The sequence below is a fragment of the Mya arenaria genome, chromosome 9 (assembly GCF_026914265.1).
Source record: "Mya arenaria isolate MELC-2E11 chromosome 9, ASM2691426v1".
Taxonomy (NCBI): domain Eukaryota; kingdom Metazoa; phylum Mollusca; class Bivalvia; order Myida; family Myidae; genus Mya; species Mya arenaria.
The window spans coordinates 866,380-873,015 of record NC_069130.1 but is presented as its reverse complement, the minus strand read 5'-3'; the positions used below and the strand labels follow the sequence as shown (position 1 = coordinate 873,015).

The following is a 6,636-nucleotide window of genomic DNA, read 5'->3' as shown; positions in this document are numbered from 1 at the left end:
GATCATGTAACAAGTAATTAAATAGGATCGTTGTTTATTACTCAGAGTATTAATTTAACACAGAAGCTTGGATAAACATGAATGGTAATAACAACAGTAACTCACACAAAAAATAATAAGAAGAGCCAAAATCGTCGAATATCTTTGGAAAAAAAAACAAATGTAAGAAAACAAACCATTTTCAGAAATGTTGACATGACATTTCTAAACAGTATCACCTACAATATATGCTATTAATTTTGATGTGTATAAGAACAAAAACACACACATAACAGTGTGTTAAATCTGTGTTTCAATGATCTCACATATATTGTGGTTGTTTTCTGCCAGGTTCGTCTTTTCGTTTTTAAATGACGACATTGAATTTTCTGTCAGTATGTATAGAACAAACATGTTATGTTTAAAGGAACGCTATGTACATATGCAAACCATAAAACCAAAATATTAAAACGGGCATATACTAAATAATGATAAATGTCTTATTAACCCTCTACATGTTGAAACAAACTTTCAAACCAATAAGATTTGTACATGATTATCTACTTAAACCGACGCTACCTGATGCTGAATTTAGATTCTGTCTAACCTCGGTGGGCAATTGAAGTTTTTGCCAAATTAAACAATTGAAATCCAAGCAAAGTTCTATACAAATGCATATAAACATTGATACATTTTATTTTATTTGATAATTCTTTTAATTCATCGGCTGAGGAGATAACGTTAGCATTAGAAAAGAACTACAATTTTAATATTACATTCCAATAAAAAAAAAAATATTTGTACAATGCATATATAATTGTATGTTAACATAAAATATCATACTCATATTTACGTATATCACATTTACCCTCAGCTAACTTATACTTATATTGATAAAAGTAACAAGAACACAAACCAACACCAAAACAATTAAAAATATAAAATGGTTCAATAAAAATAAATTTAATTAAAAAAAATGATATGATTCAAGCAACACAGAATGCTAAAACATTTTAAACTTCATGGGTTCATTATTTTAACGTCGCAAATCACGGCATCATGTATTAACGATATTACGATTTTATTGTCATGTATTCATAAGTTATGGTATTCAATAATTGAACTACAACAACTTCCAAATACCGTGTTTATTAATCAAACCATTCTTTTTATTCCTCTTCCTTCCGGAATATCTTTTTCACGTTTATGCCTCTCACCATGTTTTCTATGCGCTTCCTCCTATTGTTGTCAGTTTTCCCCGTATAATGCTGTAATTTGATACAGTAGTTTGTGTATTTCCCTTATTTGTTAATTCTCTATGAGTTCAATGCTATTTTTATCATGATTTGTTTCGGTTTAGTTACAAACATATGTTGTCACTAGGTCAAATGAGCTATTTGAGCAACATCTTCATTGATAATGTTTGGCTCTATTGAACAAGAATGAAATAAAATAAACTTAATCAAATTTTCAAAAAATAGTTTTAAACTCTATAGGCCATATTTTCGATCCGAACATTAATAACTTAAAAAGAATGTACATCATGAATAGTAGTTATTTCTAAGGGCAACACGGAGTTAAGAAGTCGAAGGAGTACCTATTTAAATATATAATGGCTATCAAATTTATATCGGCTACACCAACTGTATTGATGATATGTTAGTATTATTGTCTTTTTATAATCTTGATCACAATTCGATATACGAGGCAGATCGTTATGCAATAAGCTACAGAAGCAAGCTCAGTAGTAAAAAAAATAAACAAAAACCCGGGTAAGTGGCACTGGGGGAAACGCCAAAGACATAGAACACAAAATCACAAACAAGAAACATAGAAGAACGAAACTCCACAAACAGCACAGTGCATATATACTATAATAGGTATGTTTATCATACCAACCAAACAATACCTGATGGGACAAATCTAATAAAAATTTAACCTAAAGAGACCAAACCACAAGATTCGGCTTTAAAGCAAACGATAACATTTTTTTCGGAGCCCTAAAAATAAAAGTAAAACATACGTGTGGACGTTATTTTAAGTGAAAAAGATATGTTTTCAAGAATTTTAAGCAACACTTTAAGTCTTGAATACTTGCGAAAAGGTCAGATAACGTTTAAATCTTTTAATTCTATCGTTTAATTGGTCATTTATTCAACACATTGATTATAAGCAAGCGACACTGTTTTAAATGATATCGAAATACATGGGTTTACCAGACATTAATGTTTGATAATAGGGTCAATGATAAAATTATTATAATGGATCGAAATGTTCATCAAATTCTTTAACACAGTATACATGAATGCAATATGGACCATTCAACACATCTACGTTAAGAATATCAATAAACAAAAAATGCTTCTAGCCTTACAGAAACATGTTTTAATACTCACTTTCTTTTCGCATCCACAGAAAGTTCATGTTATTTTTCAAGGATTTATTTTTCATCTGCTTCATACATTCGTCTCTTACTCCTTTCGATTGTAGCAGCAGCCGTTTGAAATGCAGAGTCAACATCAACAACAGCTCCCTTTGCAAGATCTTTGACATATGATCTGGTTAAACTGGCAAACACTGCAAAGACAAACTCATTTATATCTTTATTAAAATGTCGCCGAAAACGTAAAGTGTCTTAAGTAAGCTCATCCTACACACAATTATTATGGTATTAAGGGAAAATCAATAAACAATTATATAGTAGGAATAAAACACCCTAGTCCATGTTTATCATATCGCATTTATGCGAAAAAAAGTGGACATCCGAATGTAATATCAAAGTGGTGCTGATTTTTCTGTTTTTCGACAAACCATATAATAACGCATCGTTAAGAAAGCATTTACGCGACACACCATATTTTAGCCTAAATGTGTTTTGACAAAATCTGACAGCCTCATACCCTCTTAACGCCCACAAAACGTAGAACGATTTATCCAGTAAAGGGATTGCAATTCGTTAAGGAAAAGGCCGATGATTCGATAAGATATATTGTATTTAAAGGGCGTAACACAGTGAATAGGTGTTCAAAGTGTTCCGATTAAGTCAACACCAGTAATTTTTAAGAATCTTTTTTTTTAAACCTTCTCGTTCATGAACTAAGATAATAGTATGTACACTAAGCTATATATACCATGTTTGTGAGAGGCCCTTTTGTAGGAGTAGTAGTAGATTTTGATGTAGCAAAAGTATTATAAGTATTGTATTATAACCATATGTATCATTGCTTTTTATTATTTCAGTAGTTGCAAAAACAGCAGTAGAAGTTCAGCAGCAGCATCCTAACTTCAACCAGTCCTGGGATGGGACAGTCCTGACCCCGAAAATAAGATTTGATCACACTTGGTAAAAATAGCTCGTTCAAATGGTCTAAACTGGTCACTGACGCATCGTGTTTTTGACTGATTTATGACAATTGCTTAACTCATGTTACAAAACCAACAAAGGCTTCGTCCCGACTGATTTCACTCCATTAGTTTAAAACGGCCCGAACAAACTTTTCTGTATTTATATTCCATGAGTTTTCCATGTGCGGTCGCAGCTAATCAATAATCATTAATCAATAATGGACATAGCTTTTCGCATAAATAGTGAAATTGAAAACCTTTTTTTCACCTGAAGGTCACTGCGACCTAGGCGTTTGACATACTGATCTCAAAATCAATTTTGTCATTTACTTATCATGACCAACTGGCATACCAAGTGTAAAGTTTCTGGGTACAAGCGGTCTTTAGTTTTTGAGCGGAAACCATTTTTCAGCTTATTGTCACTGCAAACATTTCGTTATTTACCTGAAGGTCACCGCGACCTTAACCTTTGAAATACTCATCTCAAAATCAATTAGGTCAGCTACTAGTCATGACCAACTGGCATACTAAGAACCAAAGGTTCTTCAGTTAATTAGCGGACACCATATTTTCATCTCAAGATTAACTCGACCTTGACCTTTGACCTACTGATCTCAAAATCAATACAAGTCATTAACTGTTTAAGTCAAGTCTGAATCCCAAATATGATGTTCCTAGGTCTAAGCGTTCAATAGTTATTGAGCTGAAACTAGGTTTGACGTACTTAAGTACTGACGGACAGAGAAAAACAACATGTCTCTTCATAAATGGGTGAGACATTACCAGTTTGTATATTAATAAGTTAATTTCGCGTCATTTCAATAACTCTCTTAATTCATGGTGTCATATGTGTGACGTCAAATTACGTATTAAAAGTACGCAGTGCATAGTCTGTCTTGTAAAATTTCTCAATGTTTTGAGATATCATCAAGACATATGATAGTTTTTAATTAAGATAAAAACGAAAGTTCAGGATCATGAAATACTAAACATCAAGTATATGATATTAACTTTTTGTTGGTCGCTACCGGAAGGCAGTGAAGACTGATGGAGTGTTTATCTCGACCAACATTAGTTAAATGCAGGGAGCTGTTTTTCCGCTCTTCAAGGTATTATATTAATTAGCTCAACTGATCAGAAGGTTTTGAGCATTTTTACGTTTTAAAATGGTAATTTAGATCGATCGCGGAAAAAAATATTATGAGATTATATTAGCTTTAAGTCAACCATATTTTCGTTCTGCCAATATTTCATATGAGTCAAGTCACGTTACTAATAAATATGATATTAACTTTGGCGCCGGAGAGAACGTCATGTAAAATGACATAAAAGTACTCATAATATATTTAGCCTTTCGATACACATTCAGAAAAGTATTTTCCTTCTACGGCTCATGGTCCCGCTATTTATCTGTGTTTGAATCAATTCGTTTAAAACAATCCCTCTAGTGATACTTCATGAAACGAGTCTGGACTCGGGGTTGATAAATCTGGTACCATGACTTTGCAGTCATTATGAATTGGTCTTGTGAAATTTCGGTCCCGTTTGGTTAATATTGTACCGCCGATGTGGGTTTTTGTGAATATCGCGACTTAATAATAAGAGGGCAGATAATACTGTGTTGCAATCATTTCATTTTACTTAATGTTCTAAAAAAAGCTAGGCTAAAATAGACAAGCAATATTGTGGAAAAGAAACAGCGCATTCATTGTTGAAAAGGAAACAGCAAAATGTTGAAACAATATGCAATTTGGATCTAATATAGAAATGCATTTCCCAGGGAAAAAACAAAGAATGGACCTCTTTTGGTCAATTAATAGACGCAGTATAGTTTCTCAAAATTGGATCGCAAATATTACTACAGATTTACCCCAGAACATGACAAACCAAAACACATCTTTTAGTCAACTTTACGTTTCAATATGGTTTGGTGGATTAGAGCTGTAATGCGCCAAGTCAACTGCAGGCAGTACTTATTTGAAAAAAGGTAGTAGTTTTACGACATTATCTTATTTTGAATCACCTCCAGTATTTAAAACAGGAGTATTTCTTTTTGCATATAACCTCCACCTTTCCCATTAACTTGATTCGAACTCACAGCTCATGATATAGAATAGACTAAAACTACTTACTGGATCCATTGACTGGTTTGCTCACTTCTAGTTGTTTTGGTCCCCGGCTGTATATATATGGCATAAACGTTGCTGCAACGGCCTGAAATCTCGGTGAAAGATCTTGTAATTGTAGCATTTCTAGGTTTTCCAAAATATCACAATCTCCAGGAACTGGGAACGTAAAACATCTCCGTTTGTCCTGAGGAAAGAATTTCCGTATGCATTCACGGGGTTTGTTGAAAAAAAACACCTTTTCCCGTTTTACTTTCCAAACATAATTCAAGATAATCGTCTGGTGTTAACTTCCTACCACGTATGGTCAATTTCAATGAAAAATCTCTCAAAGCAAGCACAAACCCGGGAAGAACGCATCGCAAAAGACTGTTTCCCTCATCACATCTTCCGCCATATTTGATGTTTTTCGATATTTCAGAAATCCATCTATTCCATTAAGATTTAATAATAATGATAGTTATATAGTTCATATTGATAGACATCGAGACAGCAAAAAGGTTTCTTACTTCTATAAGAGGACACTTTTGAAGAAAAACTGTATCTGACTTATACGACGATAAGTGTATTGCAAATATTAGTAAACAAATACAGTTGAACACCGTTAATCCGATATCGTAGGGACCAAAAAAAATATTTCGGAATAGCGATATTTCGGATTAACAATATTCAGAAAAAGACAGCGTTCGCGAATTTTAGATGAAATGAAATACTAAGTCTCGAAGATTGCAATGTGGGTTTCACTTACCTATTTGTCTGGTACCCAGAGTACTCTGCACAACAAGAGTACGATAATGAAATGTAAAGGGCATGTAACCCAGGCTAGTTAACAATACGATACATTCGATTTGTGTGATCTTTTGTATACAAACATATATGTTGATTTATTGTTTCATAAATGACAAATAATAAGTACACACTTTTATTTAAACAACAATTAAACATTTAAAACAAAATGATATCACGTGTATGCATTCGGAACATAGCACGGATTGTTCGATAGCGGGTCGAGTGAGCAATGCGGCAATCGAATTTGGTGATATAGACATTTTCGAATATGTTCAGGTTGTGTTAACCAGCAATTATATTACCCAAATGAATCGGTCATTTTCTGACATAGATGTTTATAACATACACGTGCTCAATGTCATTCTTTAACAAGCGCTAATTGTACTCCATTGTCTCC

At 33.1% G+C, this 6,636-nt stretch overlaps 1 long non-coding RNA gene across 1 annotated transcript; it reads right to left on the bottom strand.

Annotated features, from left to right (window-relative positions):
• Positions 1–1,158: 1,158 nt before the first annotated feature.
• Positions 1,159–5,566, bottom strand: LOC128246745 (uncharacterized). The gene is made up of 3 exons (XR_008263349.1): positions 5,457–5,566; positions 2,376–2,556; positions 1,159–1,247 (listed from the first exon to the last, which is right to left on the bottom strand). It is a non-coding gene; the product is annotated as an uncharacterized LOC128246745 (long non-coding RNA).
• Positions 5,567–6,636: the final 1,070 nt, after the last annotated feature.